Consider the following 24,987-nt stretch of genomic DNA (forward strand, 5'->3'; position numbering starts at 1 on the left):
GCTCTGACTGATGAATCAACAAAAGCTTTAGTTGATTAATATACCCAGGCACAAATAATAATAATAATAATAATCTGAGAAATTGGGAGAAAAGCAGGAAATCGCAGAGGACTTTAGTCCGCAACAGGAACATGTTTCACGAAGACCCCACAAGCCTGCATTCTATTTAATGCGGAACAACTTTTAGCCTACGAATACAAATCTGCTAGCCATATACAGGAATGGTATGGTAAAAAGTGTAATAAAGTTGTGATACAGTCACAGTCAGATGCCTAGCTACACTAGTTATTAATTCTACTATGATTTAGCAGTTTCCACTAAAACAAGCCAGTGCAATTGCTATCGCCCCCATTTTTGCATCTAACTAAACTTCACTGAGTGCCTCCTGCCAGGGGACAATGTGCTCCCTTATCAGAGCAGACCCTTATCTGCCTTCCTGTCTCAGCGACTTCTTTCAGAGCAACAGAGACACAAAGTTGAGCAAGAAGAAAGAGCAGGCTTCTGAAAACAAGTGAGGTACATATAATGGCATGACAGTCTTTCCTTTCCAAGCAGAAGCGAAAGAGCAGCTTTTTTTAAGACTCAACTTTTCCCAATAATAATAATAAAATAAGGACAAAAACATAGATGTGCACAATCTAGCTGCAGTGACTTCAAGGGAATAACACCCAGCCCATAATAGGAGTGCTTCTGTTCAAGGATTCAGACCACCTGGAAAGGGAGCCTTGCAATGAATGATATTCAGGTCTTGGGATAGGCAGGTGAGGAGGAAGGGGGAAAAAAGACGCCTTTCCCACAACATTCGTCAGAATACTTTCCCCAGCCCAGTGGAGTGGGGTGGAAGTTTCTGGAGTGTAAGAAAAAAGAGAGGGGGAGGTTTTAAACCCTGTGATATACAGTGGTACCTCGGGTTAAGTACTTAATTTGTTCCGGAGGTCCGTTCTTAACCTGAAGCTGTTCTTAACCTGAAGCACCACTTTAGCTAATGGGGCCTCCTGCTGCTGCAGCGATGCCGGAGCCCGATTTCTGTTCTCATCCTGAAGCAAAGTTCTTAACCTGAGGTACTATTTCTGGCTTAGCGGAGTCTGTAACCTATGTAATCTGAAGCGTATGTAACCCGAGGTACCACTGTACATCCCATTGACCCTCTACTCACCTTCTGGAGACCAGGAGAATCATAGAATTGGAAGAGACCACAAGGGCCATCGAGTCCAACCCCCTGCCAAGCAGGAAACACCATCAGAGCACTCCTGACATATGGTTGTCAAGCCTCTGCTTAAAGACCTCCAAAGAAGGAGACTCCACCACACTCCTTGGCAGCAAATTCCACTGTCAAACAGCTCTTACTGTCAGCAAGTTCTTCCTAATGTTTAGGTGGAATCTTCTTTCTTGTAGTTTGGATCCATTGCTCCGTGTCCGCTTCTCTGGAGCAGCAGAAAACAACCTTTCTCCCTCCTCTATGTGACATCCTTTTATATATTTGAACATGGCTATCATATCACCCCTTAACCTCCTCTTCTCCAGGCTAAACATGCCCAGCTCCCTTAGCCGTTCCTCATAAGGCATCGTTTCCAGGCCTTTGACCATTTTGGTTGCCCTCCTCTGGACACGTTCCAGTTTGTCAGTATTAGCAGCCTAAGCAGGTCACTTAAGAATCATAGATTTGTAGAGCTGGAATGGTCCACCTGCAATGCAGGGACCCTTTCCTGTCGTCCTCCTTTTAATTTGCAAAACACTTGGGGGAAGAGTACCCCAAGCGTGCAGAAATCCCTACGGTATTTTTTTTATGCCCTATTTGGCTTCCAAATTGGGGATCTTTGATAGCAAGCCATATATCATATCATATAATAAAATTACAAATCCCACTAGGCAGGCCTATTAGGTAGCTCTTTGGGTCTCAAAATTCCTATCACAACTCCCAACCAGGATTTCTATCCCCTAAAAAAAACCCCACAATCAACCAGCCACTCTGCTAGACAAGGGAAATATCTGCATTTTTACTCTGGGCACTAAGGCATACATATTAAGCCATGCTTAATAAATCATCGTAGGGCCTAGCCCTTAGGCATCATATGTGTCTTCCGCCTTCTCGGAAGCAAATTTCCCCCTCCCCTCTTAACTGAATTACAGTGGTACCTCGGGTTAAGTACTTAATTCGTTCCGGAGGTCTGTTCTTAACCTGAAGCACCACTTTAGCTAATGGGGCCTCCCGCTGCCGCCGCGCCACCAGAGCACAATTTCTGGTCTCATCCTGAAGCAAAGTTCTTAACCTGAAGCACTATTTCTGGGTTAGCGGAGTCTGTAACCTGAAGTGTATGTAACCTGAAGGGTATGTAACCCGAGATACCACTGTATACATTAGCTAGGATTTGAAACCAGACTTAAAGGTGGTTTTGAACCCTGTTTAAGCAGTAACCCTGGCTTAGTTTAAGACAGTAAGGGTTTTTATCAATATAAGGGCAAACGAAGCTGTCATCCCCAACAGCCCCCAGTCCTCCACTTTCACTGCACAGTTTGAGCCCACTCTCCCCCTCCTTCTCCCCCTGCCTGTTTTCCTGCTTTCTGCATTTTTGTGGCCTGGCCCAACCCCGCAACTCTCCAGGAGGAGAAAAAACCAGCTCCCCACCCACCCACTGCAAGCAAATTGCTATAGAAAAAAAAGTATTCAGGTTGGGTGACAAGACCCACCAAGCCCTCAAAACAGCCTTCTTTCCTAGCCAAACACGACACAGTTACATGCACAGGTATTCGCTGCAATCTGCATAAACTGGTTTGTTTCACCCAACGCTCACAACCAATCCACTGCAAGCAATTCAAAATATTCACACACCCTAGCCCCACCCCATGTTTACTCAGAATGGTGTCCCTGGCCCAATCAGAACTAATTCAAGGTGCTTTCAACCAATCACATTGCTGGTGCTGCAGTTAAAGAGCCAAAAGACTGCCTCAAAAGCAGCAGGCGGAATAGGCAAGCCAAAGGGAGGGGAGAGAACCGAAAAGATCCCAAAAGGCACGGATTTCCTTTCTCGTAGTTCAGAAAAGCTTGGCCCACCGCCCAGTCTTGCTATTTCTGCCCCATACCGCCTCCTTGACACTTTGCCCTCCCCAGTGGCAGACTTTGGTAACATGGCGCCCCAAGCAAGGACAAAATTTGGTACCCTTTCCTCGAAAATATTTCTTATTTTCACAAGAATTCCTTTGGGTACAGTTGCTTTTTTTGAGTTCTTCCCAGTAGGTACCTGAATCAATATAGGCATATTATTATTATTATTATTATTATTGCACCCCTTCGTCTTGATGCCCAGTTTGGGGGAACCACCCGCACAACCCCTAAATCTAGTGCTGCTCTCCCCCTCCACTGCTAATCTAGTCTCACCATCTCTCTCATCACCCAGTCCCTAGTTTTTCTCTTCCACTCCACCACCACTTAAACACTGTTGTCTGTGTCAAGTGCATACAGTGGTACCTCTGGATGCGAACGGGATCCGTTCTGGAGCCCTGTTCGTATCCTGAGTATAACGCACCCCGCGACTGCGGGTTGCGATTTGCTGCTTCTGCGCATGATGTCATTTTGAGCAGCTGCGCATGCGCGAGCGGCGAAACCTGGAGATAACGTGTTCCGTTACTTCCCGGTAGCCGCGGAGCGTAACCCGAAAACGCTCAACCTGAAGCATATTTAACCGGAGGTATGACTGTACCTGTGTGTGCCTCTGGAGTCAAGTATGCTCTGCCTAGGGTGACCTGTGGCTCCACCTGCTGCTAGCTGGTCTCTTGGTACACCGTGCCCCCTTGCCCCACCAGCGCCAGTGCAAAGCTGCCGCCACCATTGCCAACATATCAATATAACCCTTGTGGTTAAGGAGACAGGAGGAGGAAAAACTGCTGTAAATGGGAAGGGCTGGAATGCACAGTCCCACGACCACTCGTATGATCTTAACAGAGGTTAAGTGTATGTCTATTGCAACAATATGTGAAATCATTCATGCGAGTTTGGACTTTTGGATCTGAGCAAGATGTGAAAATCAGAAGGGAACATTACACATTGCGAAAAATCAAACTAGGGAAGAGGAGGAAGAAAGATGATGGGTATGGAAAAACGATTAAATAAGCTTTTGTGTGTGTGTGTCTCTTCAGAGAAGCAATTTGGTCATTCTCTGATGTGCCAAGGCTTTTAAACTACATGCTCACCGCATGTACCAGACAGTCACACACACATAATTTCCATTACGGCTAACCTTAGTATTTAAAATATGCAGCACTTCTAGCGTTCTGTTTGGCTTACATAACTGTTAGGATAGCTACCCTTAGAATACATCAACAACTGTTATTAAAAACCCTATAAGGAATCCTTGGCACCAGATGGAGCCTTAAGACAGGCAAGAGTTAAATTTGTTCCTTAACCCTGCCAAATGTCAAATTATGAATTGGAAGCAATAAACCTTGAAATGAAAACACAAAACTTCAATGCCGGCTACACAGAAGGGCTTCCTGCTGGTTAGAAGCATTGGCTATTACAATAACCTGTCTTTACAAAATATATGACTTAATTATAAAGTATGTCTCAGAAATTATGTATCTTTGACTTACAATGAATTGCAAAATCACCTACACTTGCAAACATTAGCTTCAAATACCTGATTTTAGTTCACTGCGAAGAACGGTCCTAATAAATAAATATACAAAAGTCCAGTTATTTTTATTTTCAAAAAGAAAAGGCGATGGCAGTGTAATATTAAAGGATGGACCAGGTTGATCATTAAAATGATCAACTATGTTATGCCTGACTAAAGCATATACAAAATTAGCTACTTCCCAATATCATGGTTGATTAAGTGGATTAAAATAGTGAAGCAAGGTGATAGCCTTCAAATTTCTAAACTCTAAACTTGTTCACTGACCAGCATCCACACTATGGAAGGCACTAGTCAGCTGTAGCCAATGTAGTACTGTCCAGATTTTGTGTATCTCAACTCCCATCATCCCTGACCAATGTCCATGTTAGCTGAAGGTGTAATCCAAAACAGCTGGGGAAGCACCAGATTGGCTACCCCTGCATAGAATTCAGGCGAGAGTCACAGGCTTCATTGCTTATCTGCCTCAAATTTATTTGCCTATAGAAAGCTTATCACATGGAGGACAAAGTATTTTAGCATACCCTTCTCCTTAATATGTTTATAGAAAATGAGCAGAAGGTTCTTTTTAAAAAGGGGAGAGGGTAGGAATGTGTATTTAAATAGGTAACCTCCATCTGCATGAATTGGTATGATCCTAGGAGACTAAAGTACATGTCTTTTCTGAATTTGCAGAGGGCTTACAGTCTAGTATTCCAATCCTTAACACAGAGGAAGTACAGTGGTACCTCGGGTTAAGTACTTAATTCGTTCCGGAGGTCCGTACTTAACCTGAAGCACCACTTTAGCTAATGGGGCCTCCTCCTGCTGCTGCACGATTTCTGTTCTCATCCTGAAGCAAAGTTCTTAACCCGAGGTAATATTTCTGGGTTAGCGGAGTCTGTAACCTGAAGCGTATGTAACCCGAGGTACCACTGTATAGAATATACAGTACTAAGAAGGCATTCCTTTTTTACGCTTGGAGCTGCTCTGACAGCTTGTAAGGTACAGTATTTCAGCTGATGATTTTGTTGGTCTTTATTAACACAATGCACAATTTTAATATTAACCCAATCAGAAATCTAACGTCTTTGCAGGAAAGCAGGTTTTTTTCCTCCTTTTTGCAAATAAAAACTTACCAAAAGATTAGCTTCTGTTATATACACAAATAAGTTCGCGAAATCCGTACTTCTGAGAAGAAAAAAAATTGCAAAACACCATAAGTGTATCTCTAAGAAGAATGGGCACAACAACCTAAAGTTACTAAATTTCCCACACTGATCTCAGTTGGAAAGAGTGGGAAACGCTTGCTTGAAATTAATGGAACTGAGGGAATATTTAACTTCGGCTAATTGTGCCATATAAGCCCCAATCCAGATCTTATTACATGTCGTTTTGCATGACCAGTTGCACCAGAATGTGGTTGCAGATGTGCAGCTAAATGAGCATCCTCCTGATCATGCAGGTAGATAACATCTGCATCCCAGATCTACATCCAATTTACATCAATGGCCCCGTTCCAGCAAATGCTAGGCATGCAAAAAGCTTGCTTCCATGTACAAACCTCCTTATCTGGGTAAATACAGAATACTAGTTAGCTGTGAAATGATCCATCAGTAGTAAATCCCAATAATAATAATAAAGGTAAAGGTACCCCTGCCCGTACGGGCCAGTCTTGACAGACTCTAGGGTTGTGCGCCCATCTCACTCAAAGAGGCCAAGGGCCAGCACTGTCCGAAGACACTTCCGGGTCACGTGGCCAGCGTGACATCACTGCTCTGGCGAGCCAGAGCCGCACACGGAAACGCCGTTTACCTTCCCGCTAGTAAGCGGTCCCTATTTATCTACTTGCACCCGAGAGTGCTTTCGAACTGCTAGGTTGGCAGGCGCTGGGACCGAACAACGGGAGCGCACCCCGCCGCGGGGATTCGAACCGCCGACCTTTCGATCGGCAAGCCCTAGGCACTGAGGCTTTAACCCACAGCGCCACCCGCGTCCCTAAATAATAATAATACAGATGGTCAAAGCTCTCTTTCTGAACTTCCTCTTGGAACATTTTCTTTCTTCCTCTTTCCCTTGTGAATGCATCCTTGCTTCCCAATCGGATACACTATTTCATTCAAAAGAAGAATGCTTAGTTTTTCACATTGCAAAGAGAAATTGTAATTCCCTGCTTCACATGCAGATTAGGAACACTTCCATGATGCGCACAGAGATCTGTTTTACTAGGGTTTTAAGTGAAAAGGCTGGACAGTCATTTTCCATGAGTGGTTTGGGAAGATGACACACTGCCTTATGGCAGAAGTTAAATTCTGGAGTTAAAATATAGAGTGCCTCCAAACCCTATTAATTTCCCAATTCTATCAAACATTTTGCTTTGGGTAGGGGTTAGGCTTCCTCCATCGTGCCTAAAATGATGAATATGAAAGGCTTTGATCCCTTGAATGTATTTTGCATATTCTAAGTACCATTTTTATCACCACCACAGAGAGGTAAAGCTTAACCAGAACGATGATGTTTCCTAGAAAAAAAACCTTCCAGAACAGATGTTGAATTTACATGCATTAGTGAGTGGTCTGCTTTAAAAAAGAAAAGAAAAACTTTTAACATTCATGCATTTATGCAGTGAAACTACTTCCAATTCACACCACCGCTTCCCTCCCCTTCTGAAGTCTCAAAAACCTGTACCTCCCCACTCCCAGCAAGTATCCTTAATTGCGCGCTGTAGCACAGAATGTGGGAGTTTAAATGCTGCTAACACAGGCTCCTTGTGACATAACACAGGCTGCTTAGGCAATCGCTGAGTGTGTAGAGACATGATAATTCGCTGGGTGGAGACTGGGAGTTGTAGGGCAGTGACAAGGGGTTGTGGCTGGGCTACTGATCTACCAGAAAACAGCCCGAAACAGGAAAGAGCACACATATGCTACTTGGAATGTATGACGCAAACCCCAGCCTTGAAACAAAGAACAGGAAACGGCTCTGCTGGCTTGGCTGGAAAGAAAGCACAGAGAAACATTTGGGTGGCCTTCCCTGACCCCTATATTCATGTGCAGCTGGGATTTAACAAACAAACAAACAAGCAAGCAAAGTGGGTGTAACGTGTAAAGTGCTTGGTCTCTGGGTGTGAAAAAAACAACCTGTCTCTATATCGGAAACCTGCCCTTGACAAACACCAGACTAATATCTATATGGGGCAATATAACCACTGAGATATGAAAGCTGGGAGCTAAATGGCACCTTAAACCTAGGTTATGGGTGCCTCAACCGAATGTCTATAACAAGAATACAAGGCTGAAAATGAATGAACTGCAGCTAAAATCTCATATTCCTTTTTCACATGGTCTAGTCCTCACCTGAAGGCTGCAAACAACAAAGCCATACTTCCCCTGCCCGCCCCCCTAATATTCTTCTGAGGGTCCCTTCTCCAGTTCTCAAGAGAGTGGCTGGAAGTGGAGAGGCAGAAAAAGGTCCCCCTTTCGTTCCAGCAGTGGGAGTTTTAATCTGAAATCTTAGGCAAAGTACTGCTCCCAAAGCTCAGAAACGGCTCGCATTAATGAAATTCCCTGTTGCAAAATGCCCCTAGAAAAATGGGAGTTTCAAACGCTGACCACAACATGCAATTTCCTTCGCACCCACCCTTTCCAGACAGCTCGGAATAATTAACTCTGGACTTCCCAAGCATTCTCCTTTTTTAAAAAAAAATTCTGGAATACAAACACAAACTTTGTTATCAAGGGTTGAGGTGGACTCTTGCTCCCAATAAAGTACCCCCCCCCCAAACGAAACCAACAGCCATTATTTTATTGCACTTTCTAGCCTCCTTTCTCTACTTGCCCAAGATCTCCTTAATATGAGAGGTCACTACAAACAATCTGGAGCTCCAATAAGAGTGCCTAAAATTTATTGAAAGTAAAAGTTGATGCACTAGACAGGAGCCTGGTTTGCATGACATGCAAGCTCAAGTCACAGCTTACCATGGTTCTGCAGGCTGCAAGCAAGTAGAGTGAGGCCACTTTTGCCACCCTGGTCTTTCTGCTGCTGTGCTAACCCATGTCTTGGCTTAGTGTGTCAGCTGAAGCCAGACTCATAGTTTAGTTCTCTCCAGGCTAACCATGAGCCGTAATTAAGGTTTGTCCTATGGTTTATGGCTCATGGTTTGCCTATGAGAGCTTGGTCACGAGCCCATGTTTTAATGAGACGCTAAGGCAAACCATGGCTTAGCTCAGCAGCAAACAACCAGGGAGGATCAAAGTGGTGGTTGCACTAAGTGGCATACATTTGCACTAAGTTTAGCATGTTGCATGAGCCAGATCATTGTAAGACGAAAACACCAGGACATACGGTGAGCTTATTTGGATATCATAATAAACCAATGGCTCAATGATGACAAGAATGAGAGTCAGAAAGTCTTGGATGCTGGTTCCATTTAAATGACAAGTTGAGACCGATCAAACAAATGGTGGTTTAAATTTAACCATGGTTTGTTTGAAACCAACCAACTTCAAACAATGGGTTATGAAACTGTCTTTGTTTGAAAGAAAATAAAGTTAAGTTTAATCACATTATAAGATCTGGATGTGATGCTAAAATGCAGTTAATCAAAAGCAAAAACTTCCAACTCCTCTTTGAATTGCGGGGAGCAAAGGGGAGAGGGGAACCGTCCAAGGCTTGCTCCCATCATGATAGCTATGGACCCACAGATGGGCCACAAAAACCTCCAGAAAAATACCTGCTGCCCATTTTATATCTGGTTGATTTCTACATATTATACTACTTTATATGGCATTCATATTTCACGTATTATGAACTAGATCAGTAGAACAGGTCATGCAGCCGTCTACTATGCCTGATGCAAGGGATGTCCTATATTCTGTTGGCAAGCATCATAACAACCAAGTTCAGATTTGAACTTTGATTTGGGTCTCAATCACTAAACTTGCTGCTACAGATTCCTCTTAACACTAGTCTAGTCTCTGTTTGGACCCATGTTTGGATAACAGATATGCCTTTTCTAATCAGAACATCAGTTTTCAAATTTTCTCCAGAAATAGGCACAAACTCTATTTACCGTGCAATTCTATAACGTTTACTCAGAAGTACCACTGACATCAATGGGGTTTTCTCCAAAGTGAGTGTGCACATAGAATTACAGCCTTAGGTTGGCACAAGTCTGCCCCCTCCACCAAAGAAAGTGACTAGTTTATAATAACTTTGGTGTTTGCAAAAACAGGAAGGCAGAATAGTAGGGCACACTTACAACCAGGTTTTCTATTATTATTATTAATAATAATAATAATAATAATAATATTTATCATACTACACAACTGTTATTCTCAGATATTATCTTGCTTTTTTGTTTATCAGTATAAAATTCAGTCAAAGCAAAAAGTCTGCCTAGATACCTTTGCTTTGGTGAGGAAGGGAACTGGAGAAGAGTTTATCTGAATGTATTCATATTACAAAACTGACCAACACATTTTAAAGCCTAGAGGCCAAAGTTAGGTTGATGTACATTATTCCTAGGTCAAATTGTTGATCTTAACCAAATCCAAGTCTGGACCATGCAAGCAACTCATTAGGCAAGCTACGGGAAAAGTTCTCAAAACTATGGAAAAAAAGTTACACCACATTTTTTTTTGCCTTTTATAGAAAATAACACTTTTGTGGACTCAAAATGTTTCAAAGTACTGCATCTATGCAAGGTTCGGATTTCTCCAACAACCAGACAAAGGTGAGCCCTGTGAACTGTGGCACTTCGTGCCACACACACAACTATGCAAGAGATGCTGCACACACACTTCAGCTGAGAGACAACTCAGCATAAGACTAAAAATGGACAAAGTGAGAGTGCTGCAGTAAGAAGAAAACTAAATGTTAATCTAAATCGAAATGTGTTGTTTGGTGAATTTTAGCACCATTTCCTAAATAAAAACTGGGGATTCTTGCTAAAGTTATGTTCCATATGGAAATTAATACAAACATCCAAGATAAGCAGTAAATGTTTTAAGCACAATGAAAGCAACTTTCAGGAAGGAAAGAAGCAAAGTGCTGGTGTCCCTTTCAATTATGCACAAGGCTCTTTTTAAAAAATTGATCACCAGAACCTAGATGACTTTGGAAAGTGTGTGAACGTGTTTTTAAAAAAAACAATAAAATGGGTATACACTGCTCTCTGTGAGCCACTGTAGATAAAACATGGACAGGCTGCTCAATGCAGTTATTCAGCAAAGCAATTATTCTTGTTGTAAATCAACTGAAAATACACATGACACCTCCATGTCAAGACAAGCATGAAATAGAAAAAAAGCAACAGACTTCATGTTCAAACTTACGCTGTGCACATTAAGTTTTCTTTCCCAAACAGCAACTAAACTGGCGATTGAAATAGAATTATTTATCCCCTTCTTTTTTGGTGGGAGGGAGGGGAACGACCTCTAAACAGTAGAACCTTAAGAGAACATCTCACATTGCATATGAATGTTACTTGACTAAGTACAGAACCAAAAACGCTATACAAATGTGTCCTCTTCTCTAGTTTGGTATGTAGTGTCTAGAAACGGACATAATTCACACATCTTGATATATGCTTCTCCTTTTTCCTTTCTTGCTCCTATGAAGAGATAACAAAAGCAGCAACCCCCTGATCAACTGACACCTTAATTATTTAAATGGCAGTTCTCCAAGGATGTTATGATGCAGGGCTGCCGTTTTGTTTTGAGCATCCTATGCAGCGAAGACCGAAATAACGTCCAGGGAACGCAAAGACACACGGAGCAATGTCCTTTCCCCCTTGGGAGGGAGAAGAAAAGTATCCCGAGTCTAGTTAGCGGCAAACTCTTGTCGAAAGAAAGCAATCCAGTAGCTCCAGGTGTTTTCTTTTTTTAAAAAGCCCCTCAGGAAAGCTGCGGCAGATGGGATCTTTGTTCGACGGCTCTCATCCCCAACAGCTCCAAATGACAGGAGGAACGGTTCGTGTTTCAGAAGACGGGGAACAGGAAAGCAAGGGGGAGACACACAAACACGCACCCACCGCAGATCGGGAAAACACACGTGAACGCCAAAGCTGCGGCGTTCCTTCAGCTCACGGGGCAGCGGCGACTCCAAATGGCAAGGCGTCTCTCCACCCCCCCTCACCCCCGGGGGGTGGGTCATGGAGACAGATCCCAGGACCACCCCCCCCCCGCCGCCCCACAACTTTTGCAGCTGCACAAACACTCTGGCCGAAGCGCCCCCAAGTCTCTTGGCCGGGCCGGGCCGTGCGCCCCCGCGCCAAGCAAGAGCGCGCGTCCAGGAGCTTCTCCATTTCCCCCCTCGCTTGAGGAGCACCTTCCCTCCGGCCTCCCCGCTTCCCCATCCCTTCTCCCAGACACCTCTCGGCCGCCACCACCACCAGACACGTCGCTTTCCTCAGAGCCGCCGCCACCTTTGCCTCCTCCCCTTCCCTTCGCGCGACTTACTTTTCTCCCCTCTCTTAACTTGTCCAAGAAACCGAGGCGACGACGCCACCGCAAGAAGTTTGCTGCTTGAGTCGGCGGTGCTGTTGTCGTTCTCGCTGGTAGCGGGAAAAACCCTCCTTCCCTCTCTTTTTCCGCCCTCGAGGGGGAAACCCGGGGGTTTCTCTCTCTGCCGCTTGGCCGCAGGGGCGTTTAGTCCGTCGGCGGCGCGTCCGTCTGTCAGCCCGTCGCGCCTCTGCCCTCGCCTTCTGCTCTGTCTCTCTCCTCTTCTTCTTCTTCTTCTTCTTCCCCCCACCAAGCTCCAAGGCAGGCTCCTGGCACTAGGCAGCGCTGTCACATGACGCCGGCGCCGCTCGCTCTGCCAGGCTCCCTTGGCCGGCGGGGTAGCTAAGAGGGCGGGCAGGAGGGAGGGTCAGGGAGGGGCGCGCGAATCACTCAGCCAGCCAGGCGGGCGAGGCGGGCGAGGCAGGCCGGGCGTGTCCCCTCTCCGCCGCGCTGGGGCGGAGGCCTCGGCGCACCGCAACCCGAGTCAGGGGTCGGGGCGAGGCGAGGCGCTCGCTGGCACTCCGCCTCCCTCCCTCCCTCCCTGGCGCACAAACAAGTCGGGCGCGCACCGACTCTTCCCTTCCCCCGGGAGGCAGATACGAGAAGGCGGCGCCTCGCACAAGTTGGCCCCTAATTACCCCCCTCCCTCCCTTCCTCCCTCCGAGGACGAGAGAGCGGGAGCCGCCCCGCTGACAAACTCGCCCTTCCAGCTGCGGCGCGCTTCGCCCGCCCGCCCGCTCCCTTCCCCGTCTCTTCCTCGTCCCTCGCCGGGGCCAAGAGGCGTGTGCGCCTCTGGCACCCGGCTCGGCAGGGAACGCACGCAACGCGCCCTAGCGCGCGCGCCCGCCCTCCCTGCGAGCGAACCTGCCGCGGCCAAAAGCAGCAGCAGCGACCCCACCCCAAAAGAAAGGCCCGAAGGGAAGGAAGGGAGGTGCTCGCTCGCTGACAGAGGCGGAGGGAGGAGGAGGAGGACGAGGCCTCAATTGTCTCGGGCACGAAGCCCAGAGTGGACGGCGCCGGCTTCGCGCGTGGCTTGGTTAGGGCCCCGGGCCTGAATGAGGGGTTGTTGTCCTGGTTAGTCAGGGCTCAGCTTGGGGCATTTTAGGACAGGCGATCTACGTGGCACTTCCGCTTCTGACTTAAAACGCAGCAAGCCCCGGATCGCGTCCATAGCTGAGGTCGCGTGTAGTCAAAATACACTGGGTGCAGTGGAGGCTGGGATTGCCAAAGTGTCTTTTCCCAGATGCCCGACCCCTTGTTTGTTTTGTTTTGATGCCAAAGCTGAAACCGCACAAATTAAGTGCGCAGAAGTTTCGGGTTTGCTGGGTAATAAACGGGTGCTGCTTTTTAATGGCCCCATAAGCAGCTGCCGGCGGTGGGTACAGGCCCCTTGCATAATTCTTCTTTGTGGGGATGTGCTGGCTGCTTGAAAAGTTTGCAGCATAGCCCCCCAATCTGTGGCGAGGCGGTGCTCTCAACCATCGTGCTGTGGCAGAGTTGGGGATCCCATGGTCCTCCACTTACCAGCCCCAGCCAGAATGCCTGGGATGCCTGGGATTTCCCAGTGACATTTGGCAAGCTGGATTCACCACCTTTGCAGGAATGACTGGCTACCACCCTAGCCAGTTGCCTGTATGAAGAAGTCGCCAAATGTCACATCTGAGAACAACCAGATCCTTCAAAGCTGCATGTAAGCTAGGGTCTTTTATTCCGCATGCTAGGGGCAACTTCTAGGTCAGGATGTCTGAAGATGAAGACACATGCCTTCTAAAGTGTGGTGGTTCAAGCATCTGTTCCAAGGCAGAGAATGTGTGTTCAAATCACTCCATTAGATTTTAAAGTTCCGATTCCAGAAAATAACCATTGAGCTTTAGAGCGCTCCAAGAGCACTATCAAGTAAATCACAGTGTGCTCCAATAACATCATTGACTCATCTGGACTTCTCAGACCCATTGGAACCTGATAGAAATTGTATCCTCCTGGGCTGCCTTGCTCAGATGGGACTAAGGGGCTCCATGGTGCGGTTCTGTGCTTTCTGCTGCTTCACCCCATGGCCGCTGGCTTGCAGGTTGCTGCAAGGTCCCATCTTGCCCCATGTGCTATTTAACATCAACGTTAAATCTCTGGAGCGGCTGAAAATCTGGGGTGTGGTGACATCCAACATGTTTGCAATATTCAGCTCTGTTTCTCCTGTCGTTACAGTCTTGGGATAGCAGTTGAGTTTCTGAACAAGTCTGGGCTGTGGTTATTGGGGGGGATGACATTATTTGAGAGTAGGTGTGCAGTTTGTTCTGCATTGCCCTTTCTCACATCAGCCTGTTCTTTCATTCTGATCTTCAGAGGCTCTGTTTCATATGCATATCCACCAGAGGTTTAGGCAAGTGGTTCCATGAGATAGGGTCTTATCAGAAGTTATTCCTGTGTTGCGAAATTTCCTCCCAGGGGAGATTCTCATAGCTTCACCCTAGCACTTCACTGGCAAAGCTGGGGGCGGGCACGGCAGGTGGGGGGGGGGGGAACGACAGCACATAACGTAGCTAACATTCCTTCGATTTATGGGAACATTGGCTTCTGCTGGACACAGAAGTTGGATGGGAGTGCCTCTTCCTTTTCTGCGCGCTCTAGAACTGTTTTAATTTGAGAAGGCAGGCCTTCAGAAGTTCACATGGGATAGGTGCTGCTGCCAGAGTGTACGAGACGGTCAATTTGGGGTGAAGAGGAAAGGGGTCAAGGAGAGGGAGAGATGGGCGTGAGGATGAATGAGCAAAAACGAACATCATGGGAGCTCCCCCTCCCCCGGTTTTTAACCTCCTGCCATCTCATTTCCCCCCAGCCATCCAAAACATGAATGGACCACATTCATCCCTTTCTCTTGGTGGGTCTGGAGCTCCCATCTCCAACCCTTGCCAGTTGCTGCTTTCAGCATCTGTGGATGCCTTTTTGAGTCCAGGCTGTGTCTGCTGGGCAAAATACTCCCTGGATGGGTCATGAACCCTTGTCCCGGGAAACAGAGGCAGACTTTGGTCTTTCAGATGTGCAAGGCCAAAATTCAGTTCTCCTCACCACCTCTAACCTTCTGTTCTGCTCAATTCATCATGTCATAGTTGCGGTGCCCAGCACCACCCCCTGGGCTCGACACCCAGTGTGGAGGAACCGGTCGCGCTGCCCTAAATCCGCTTCTGCAGGAAGGCTATGTGAGCTCTCTGCAGTCATTCTGCCCAGGGAGATGTGTATCGGATGCTCAGCTATGTATCTTCTCCTTCCTCCCCATTGGGTGTTGTGCTCATAAATCGCCACTCCTGGTGTAAAGGAACTTGAAGATTAGTTTATCGTTGTTCTGTGCTGTCATTTTGTTATTATGCCATGCTTGGTTATGTTGCGATGTAAACTGCCTTGTAGCTCATTCTGTGGACGGGCAGGGTATGTTTTAAATGAATAAAATGAATAATTCCGACAGAACATGTAGTCCACTCCTAATATTGGTTGATCAGTGGGAGAATTCGCTAAGCCAATTGTTATTTCCCATGTGGAACAGTGATGTCAGAAATGATGCCATTGCTTCTTCCCTATAACATGGAAGGTTATAAATTAGGAATATTTAGATTTTGTGACTTCCTAACCTTGATTTGTACTGTATCTGCGGTTACCACTTCACTATTTCAAAAAGAAAGAACACAGAAAAATAATTTATTCCAGTCATAGGGTAGGTTTGCCTGATTTCTTTTTTTACAGAGATTTTTTTACGGCATTTTGCATTCACCTTATGATAGCTATCTAAATGCTTCCCAGCTATGTGCATGGTTCAACAACATGTGACTTCAGCTCAACTTGATTTTGAGGGCAAAGTTCAAAACATGCGCAGAGAAATGGTTCTGATTTGGGAAATCTACTTGTAACCTTTAGTCAATGTTGTTTGTATTCTCTCCCTGGCAGAACCACTAGGCATAGCAATTTACCAGTGTAGTTTTCTGTGCCTACTTTTGTTTTATTCCCAATGTGTACAGGGTGATTATAAAAGGTAAATCCCATTTTTATCTTTGGGTAGCCAATGTAGTGTACAGTGGTTAGTGTGTTAAGAGGAGGACTGGGAGATCTGTGTTCAAATACCCAGTAACTATGAGTCTTTTAGCTCAGTTTAGCTCACAGGATTGCTGGGAGGTTAAAGTGGGGGAGACCATATATATATAACTATAGATTTGATAAGCTAAAAGGTTTGATAGAAGTGGAAAAAATAGATGTAGTTATGTCTTTGAGATTGACTACTCCTAGATGCCCCCAGAGCAAAGAAGCCCAAATATTTACCCTTGGTATTCTGACATATATAGTCTTTAATTCAATCAGCAGTGTATTTGGGTTTTTTTATGTTGCAAGGATATTCCAAAACTCAAAGTGACATTACAGAACCATACTCTGAACTACCATGCTTAAGTGGGGTTAATTTAGAAAATGAGGAGTACTCTTAAGAAGAGCAAGGCTCTTGGAATTTGTGGCCCAAGTGATGTGGCATTGCGATGATTAGTTTTGCGTGATGCTTGCTATTACACGGCACAGGAGGTGTGGCAGATAATCTGCAAATCCTGTTTCACTGCACGTGATTAATTAAATGCAGGAGCCACAGTGCATGCAGCTGCTCCAAAAAACCCAACTTGATTGGTTTGCTTTGGTTAATTTCTGGACATATTGGTCTTATATTGATCCAAGCTTGGAGTCAATTTTCCGCAAAGCACAAGCAGGTTGGTCTCTTTTAATCTGCTCTTCATAGCAGAACATTAACGATGCATCATGCAAGGCTACCAAGAGCAACAAAACGAGCACTACAAAATACGTTGCACTCTGGAAAATGCAGGCAGAGCTGTGTTCCTCTATTCAGGTCCTAGTAGGGAGCTTCCCTGTATGCAAAGGACATAGCTTCCTAGGAGGGGAACTAAGGGGAAATGCAGCCCACATAACTTCCTCGTTCCTTCTTCATCCTGCTCTGCTGTGTGGCAAGGCTCAGCTAGGGTGTAAGACAAGGTGCGGTTTGGGATGGACACAAGACTGTACCCTGGAGAACATAGAGCTCTGAAGATGCTTCAGTAAGGAGGAAGTTATTACAGCCTTTTTATAGCACTACCTGTGCTCCTATGGTGCTGGAGGAGACTCTTGAGAGTCCCATGGACTGCAAGAAGAACAAACCTATCCATTCTGAAGGAAATCAGCCCTGAGTGCTCACTGGAAGGACAGATCCTGAAGCTGAGGCTCCAATACTTTGGCCACCTCATGAGAAGAGAAGACTCCCTGGATAAGACCCTGATGTTGGGAAAGATGGAGGGCACAAGGAGAAGAGGACGACAGAGGACGAGATGGTTGGATAGTGTTCTCGAAGCTATCAACATGAGTTTGACCAAACTGCAGGAGGCAGTGGAAGATAGAAGTGCCTGGTGTGCTCTGGTCCATGGGGTCACGAAGAGTTGGACACGACTAAACAACAACAACAGCTGTGCTCCAAGTTGCTGCTCCAAGTGGCCTAGCCTTCTCTAGTAATCTGCAGCGGAGTGGGAGAAGCTCACTTATTTGATGGTCTTCTACAGAGGACTCCTCGGATGACAGTGTAGCATCCTTAGGCTGGTGGTGGGGGAAGTCCTGGCCACATTAGGTTGGCTAGTCCTGGTCCTGTGTGACCTTCAGGTTTGGAGCTCTCACCTCTGTCACCTGATGAAGAGGAATGCAACTCTTGGTCCTTGAGCTTTTCTGCTTCCCTACGCCTCCAAACCTGTTGAGTTATTTCTGTCCTTGGAGCTCCAAGTTCCAGAGTTCTCAGCTCAATTCCGTTCCTCCCTGAAGAGGAGAGAATGTCAAAAGAAAATGTTATGTTTCCTGCAGTGAAATCCTATGTCAACGGTATTTCCTTTCGCCTGCTTGGAATCCGCTACCTCTTGATTTCCTTGGGTCACTGTTGAGTTGTAGTATTATGAGAGAAAGGAAAATACTTTTGCATCCATTCCACCACCGTTACTAATTCTGTATCATGCCCCCTGCCTTTAGTGGTCTTTCCCCCTAAACGAGAAAGCCACAAACGCGTCAGCATTTTCTCATACACAAGGTATTCCAACCGCAATCACAATGGAGATCCAGCTGCTCAGACTTTGCATGTTTCTTGCTCCTAGGTTGTACAGATGATACAAATGTCCTAGCTAGAAGGCCAGTTGTTAATTTGATTTATTTGCAGACCAATTCATGGGGCTTTATGTATGTATATATGTTCTATCTTAAACATTCTTTTTATTTTAATAATTTTTATTACGTTTTCAATTTTTGTAATCACAATATCCATACATACATCAGTAAACTCTTAAAAGAGCATCAAGCTCCTCCCGTCCCTCTTCCTGACTTCCACATATATTTACTTTAATCTTAGCATTTCTATAACCACTTTTTTACCTTCTATCTCATTTTTATATTTCCCCTTGTTAAATGTAAATCACTTCATTTATATTGTCATTACAAAACATTTCAACTCAAAGCTACAAAAGTTTTCAATGCATATTTTATCTCGGTTCACCAAACCATTCTGCAGGTATCAGAGCCCTGCAAAATCTGACTCACAGTCTTGAAAAATATTGCACCTATGCACTGGCACCGTCGTAAAAAAATGATTGTAACAAAGGGTGTCTGCTGAGAGATTATATATCATACGATCAACTGGCATTATTGAAATATGTCGCTCTTAAAACAAAGCATGATTTTATGTCATGCAGCTATAAATAGTTATTTATTATTATTTTTAATCAGCCTTCTCATTCAGTGCCCAAAGAACACATCTCGTTAGGGTGTTGCATTGATAATGCTGTGCTGTTGCTACATAGCTATGCTCAGATATAAGGTGCAATAAAATTAATGCCACTAATTATAGCTATGGTTCTGTCTTCCTCTATGCAGGTCACCTCCCACTGGTTGCACAAAACAAGTGAAACTGAGGACAGGATTATCAAGTCATGCAAAGCTACCAAGAAATGTGTCAGATGCTCCTGCTGAATGCAACAGGAGTTTCTCCCTTGAAGCACTCGTTCCATATTTTGATGGTAATTTCATGCATATAACTGGAATTGCAGCAGATTTGCACTAGTATAAACAAGTGTGGATTTGAGTCCTCCTTATAAAGAAATCTTTTTTAAAAACTGCCTCGTCTGATGAATACCAAAGTCATCACTGTTGCTACTGATGGGATGACACCTCCCAAGTTAGTTACCTGCTGTGTGTGTTGAGTCCCAGGCACCACAGAGGTAGATTTATGAAGGCCACTGGCTCATAACCTCGACTTAATTTGGCACAACAACTTTTCAAGCGCTCATATGGTGGTGTGCTAAAAATCAGTAGGGTTCTGCATGTGCCTGGCATTCAAAAGACTTACGGCCATGGATGACACCCCAGGCTTGGAACTCAATGTGTACCTTCCATTACCTGGTCCTCAGAATTTTCATTTTGTTTCAGTTGCCTAGAATGCTAATGTGATTTTGGCTATGAACTTGACGCAGATCAATGGAATAGACTTTAAGTCTATTCCGGCAAGCGATAGAGAATTAACCCTAAAACCCTCATATAGGTGGTACCTAATCCCTAGGAAACTGGCAATGATCCATCCTAACACCTCATCACGTTTCCGGTAGATATCTCCACATGTGGTGGGAATGTACAAAACCCCAGCCTTTCTGGAATTCGATGTTCCAGTAAATTAATAAAATTACGCAACAACAACAATTAGCTATATCAAATATATTTCAGTACAACAATCTGGATTTACATAATAAAGAATTAAGAAGCCCTTTGTTACAAGCAGTGAAACATAACCAGACACTGGAAAGACATTTCTGGCACAGCGATAGACAATTGGTACAAGACAACCCTCCTTGAAAGTTTAACGAATAAACTATAGTTGATACATGGACAGATCAGGAAAGATGGCTTTATCCTGGTGTGGTTTAATTTCATAACAAATGCCAATATTCTAGAGGGAAAAAATCCTCTCCAACAGCATTTGGCTCAGTTCGTTCGATCTAAATTTAAATTGTTATCTTCACTTTGAACCAACCTCCCACGTGCATCAATATACCCAACACTTTATATTGTTTCATTGGTAACATAAGAGGAAAACGACTATTACTCATACTTAATCTAAGCACAATCACAAGGGCTCCTGGTGAGGCATTTAACTGTGGTGTTGAATGCTACCTGGGTTCTATCCTGTTTCCCCTTTGTTTTTGCTTTTGTTTAAACCAATGCACAAACCCAGAAGTTATACACTGGCCACTATTCATGAACCATGTGTTGTAGATATTACTGCAAATTGATTGTGGTATTTTAGTAGTATACAAATGACATGGCAAGTCTTGGTCTATTTATTTGTATTATTTATTATTCCTATGGTCCTTGTTTATAAAACCCAATAAAATGTTGGTTTTTTAAAAATTGCCTAGAATGCTACTTGAAAACAGCTGTGTGTGTGTGTGTCAGTCACCGAGTCAGGCTTCATGGCAAATTTTGGAGATTCACTATGACATTTAGTTTGGGCAGTATTCGATATTTGCAATAGTGCAAGGATTAGCACAAAGGATTAGTGCTAGTGCAACAAGATCCCTCCCTTTCCACCCCATGCTTACCCCCAAATCTGCTCTGGAGGGGTGAGGGGAACCCTCCAGAAAAGATTTAAGGGGCACATGGTGGGAGGAGAGGGAGATAATGTTTTATTGGGAAAAGAGAGATCCTTGTGCTGATGGAATGTTATCCTCAGCGCTATGTTGAATACAGCTCATTAAGTTCAAGTGGATTGCTGTGGTGTGATGCATTTTTCTTTCATCTTATTTCTTAATCCTTTTAGAAAATGCAATTCTTCGTTTAACACTTGTGAATCACGTTTTTGAATTGAAGAAGAAGAAGAAGAGTTTGGATTTGATATCCCGCCTTTCACTCCCTTTAAGGAGTCTCAAAGTGGCTAACATTCTCCTTTCCCTTCCTCCCCCACAACAAACACTCTGTGAGGTGAGTGGGGCTGAGAGACTTCAGAGAAGTGTGACTGGCCCAAGGTCGCCCAGCAGCTGCATGTGGAGGAGCGGAGACGCGAACCCGGTTCCCCAGATTACGAGACTACCGCTCTTAACCACTACACCACACTGTTTCTGTTTGCACTGAATTTAGCTGCCGTTCGCAAAGTATGAAGATAGTGTAGAAAAACAAAATTCAGCTTGAATTGCCTGCTCCAAAGCCCAAGATGAGCAGGACATCTTGTTCTCTTCCATGGTGGGAAATGCTCTGCATGTGCATTCTCTGTGCATCTATACAGGACTCCCACATGCATAGCAAAGAACCAGGAAGCTGCAGCATTACACCCAGCTTTGAAGTTTCTGGATCACAGCCCAACAGTAACTGTGTAAATAATTCCTTAGAATAATTTGAAGCTAATAAAAAGTTAACTATTGACTCATATAATCTGCCTTTTCCTTATGTGGAACCATGGCGTAATAATCCAGGGTAGAAGACACAGGAAGTCACTTTTCTCTGTATTTATTTATTACATGTATGTTGATAAGGACGCAGGTGGCGCTGTGGTCTAAACCACTGAGCCTCTTGGGCTTGCTGATCAGAAGGTCGGCGGTTCAAATCCCCAGGACAGGGTGAGCTCCCCTTGCTCAGTCATAGCTCCTGCCAACCTAGCAGTTCGAAAGCATGCCAGTGCAAGTAGATAAATAGGCACAGCTCCAGCGGGAAGGTAAACGGCGTTTCCGCGCGCTGCTCTGGTTTTGGTGTTCTGTTGTGCCAGAAGTGGCTTAGTCATGCAGAAAAACTGCGGACAGTTTGTCTGCGGACAAACACTGGTTCCCTCGTAAAGCGACCTCAGAGTCGTCTGCGACTGGACTTAACTGTTAGGGGTCCTTTACCCCTTTTTATGTTGATAAAGGGGCATGTGATGTAGCTTCATACCCAATCAGACCACTGGCTCGTGTAGCCCAACTTTTTCTACTCAAATTGGCAGTAGAATTGGCAGGGTCTCGATCCTGCGACTCAGGATTTTTTAATTGGATGTGCCAGGCATAGAATTGAACCTGGACCTCATTTAACTTTTAAACCTAGGGTCCAGTCTTTCATATGTGCTGGGAGTGTAAGAAGGTAAAATGCTTCTGGGAAATGATTTATAATGAATTGAAGAAAATGTTGAAATATACATTTACTAAGAAACCAGAAGCGTTTTTACTAGGTATTACAGGGAATGAGATAAACAAGAAAGAGAAGTTATTTTTATACGCAGTGACTGCAGCAAGAATATTGATGGCCCAGAAATGGAAACAAGAGGAGCTGCCTACGATAGAAGATTGGAGAGCCAAAATGATGGACTATGCGGAATTGGACAGAATGACAGGAAGGATTCGGAATCGACGAGAACAAAGATTTACAGAAGATTGGGAGAAGTTTATTCAATATTTGCAAAAACTAAGTGATAACCAGATTACGTTTGTAAGTTTTAAGGAAGCTCTGTGATGTGAAAATCTAATAATAAGTATAAACAATGAAATTGAAGCTACCAGAATAAATAACAATAAGTAGGATTGTGTTAAAAGTTATAAAATGAAGGAAGTTCAGACAAATTGAGGGAAGTCAAAAAAATGGAACTAAGAGGTAATTAAGAAGTTTGAATGTACAACTTTGTTTTCTTTTTTTGTATTTGTAAACCAATAAAAATATAATTAAAAAATAAAATAAAATTAAACCTAGGGTCCAGGACATGGGTGCCCCCAGGAAGCAGTGCAGACAAGGAGGGGCAGTGGCGGCACATCTCTCCTCTGGGCTCTGGTGTGCAAGGGAGCTGGGCCCGGTTGGAGGGAGTGGAAGAGTCACCATTAAACAGCCACTGCTGCCAGAGAGGTGCAGAGAGCCCCCAGAGCCCCTTTGCCTCCTGCTTCCTTTGTGGTGGCAGCCGCTTGCACCTCCTCTGCCTGGCACTGGAGCAGTATGGAACTTGGTGTGCTGGGGGGCGCATCAGTCAGAGTGTCCCCGTCTGCGCTGCCCCACCACTGGCTGCTACTGGTGGCTCCTCTTGCATACCCAAAAGCTCAGCTCCTTTTTATTGAGAAGTGCAATGATGTAGCTGGATTTAATGAGGCCCTTGTTTAACGAGGCACCGGGCCAGGTGGTGTAGGGCTTCGTGGCTTACCACAAGACCCTTCGACCTGGCCTGGTAGCAAATTTACAACCAGCGCACCTCTCTCAGAAAAGCGACAACACATTGCCAGTTCCCTGTTCCTGTATGCAGTCTGGCTGCTGCATTCTGCACTACAGTGGTACCTCAGGTTAAGTACTTAATTCGTTCTGGAGGTCCATACTTAACCTGAAACTGTTCTTAACCTGAAGCACCACTTTAGCTAATGGGACCTCCTGCTGCTGCTGCTGTGCCGCTGGAGCACAATTTCTGTTCTCATCCTGAAGCAAAGTTCTTAACCTGAAACACTATTTCTGGGTTAGTGGAGTCTGTAACCTGAAGCGTATGTAACCTGAGGTACCACTGTACTTGTAGCTTCCAGATCAAATACAAGGGCAACCCCGCATAAGACTGATACTGGAGTAACACCGATACTGCCTCAGCTACCTGACCTTAAACATCTCTACCTTAAGAATGACACACTGATATTGTTTTGTGCATTAAGATACGCGAAAGTGGGCAGCGACACTATAGGTATTTGAAATGCGAGAAGGGGATTGTCCTGTAAAGCTGGTTTCTCATCCTAGTTAGGGTGTGGTATCACTTTAATAAGTAAACTAAATAATTACTTATTTACAGATTCAGCAAAGAGGAAAACCATCCGGAGTTTTGAAATAAACAGGGCCATTGTAAGAGAGTGGAGAGAAATCTGGGTCTCGTTTTGAGAGACCAGCTTCAAATCACTGCTGATATTCAGAGCTTGCTTGAATGGCCTTGGGCAAGTCAGTATCTTTCCCTCTAACCAGCCTCTGAGGTAAAAAATGTGAATTATAAAACATTTCGTACATCAAAAAGTTCTACAGAGGTGCTATGTAATAATACCATTGCCCTGGACCTGAAAAACAACTGAAGCGAGGTTGTTGGTCTTGCTAGTCTATTGTTGTAAAGAAGCATTGTTCAGAATATATAGAACTCAGAGGCTGGGTAGCCAAAATGGGGTTACTGACAAACAAGAGCATGTTCAGGGGAACATCAAGGTTTGCAGAGACAGAAAAAATGTCCTTTTTAAAAGGGGGGGACGACATAATAGAGGTCACCAACCATTTTGTGTTTGTGGGCACATTTGTAATTTTGAGAGAGTGCCATGGAACCAACCGCTGTCTTTGCTTTTCTCCTCACACCCCAGGTCACTCTTTTCCAGACAGCAAGAGAGCAGAGACATTTTGCTATTCCAAGAAAACTAGCTAAAAGTCAGATCCATTTCCTGCACTATGAGTTTGGGGTGTTAAGCTGGGTGCAAGACCTCTCCAATTTCTAAAGCGGCAAAGGGGTGCAGCCCCACTCCCTCAGCAGAAAAAAGCCAGAGTTTGGAGTTGAAAGTGATGTGATCTCAAAGCAAAGCAGCAAGCTGGAGAGACAGTCAAAGCAATGTTTGATTTCTGTTTGACTCCAAGTCTGCTGCTATGGGAGAAACAAGAGCCTCTAGGGGGTGTTAATGCTGTGAACCCCTCCATCGTAGGCTCAGGTTGTACATATGGGCAAATAAACCACATATCATAATGGTACCACAGTCTCCGCTGTGCCTCATTTCCATGAACCTTGGGTAAGTGCCTGGAACCCCTAGAATCTCACAACAACTGGAATTGAAATGGAGTCTCCTAGAATCATAGAATCATAGAGTTGGAAGAGACCACAAGGGCCATCGAGT

At 44.9% G+C, this 24,987-nt stretch overlaps 1 protein-coding gene and 2 long non-coding RNA genes across 4 annotated transcripts in view; 2 read left to right on the forward strand and 1 right to left on the reverse strand.

Moving 5' to 3' along the window:
* Window positions 1-12,727, reverse strand: part of KLF3 (KLF transcription factor 3) — a 44,333-nt gene extending 31,606 nt beyond the window's left edge. The window contains exon 1 of one of the 2 annotated variants that reach the window (XM_083458427.1): window positions 12,071-12,727. The gene's annotated coding sequence lies outside the window, so the exon portion shown is untranslated. Of the gene's footprint in view, window positions 1-5,749; window positions 5,797-12,070 lie in introns of those variants that run through there. The other variant, XM_083458428.1, reaches the window with a different exon arrangement.
* Window positions 1-24,987, forward strand: part of LOC310657423 — a 290,637-nt gene that overhangs the window by 232,039 nt on the left and 33,611 nt on the right. The window lies entirely within an intron of this gene.
* LOC310685736 lies at window positions 5,729-19,638 on the forward strand. The gene is made up of 3 exons (XR_014515453.1): window positions 5,729-6,254; window positions 6,628-11,720; window positions 19,031-19,638. It is a non-coding gene; the product is annotated as an uncharacterized lncRNA (long non-coding RNA).

Source organism: Podarcis tiliguerta, assembly GCF_965153285.1.
Source record: "Podarcis tiliguerta genome assembly, chromosome: 9".
NCBI classification, from domain to species: domain Eukaryota; kingdom Metazoa; phylum Chordata; class Lepidosauria; order Squamata; family Lacertidae; genus Podarcis; species Podarcis tiliguerta.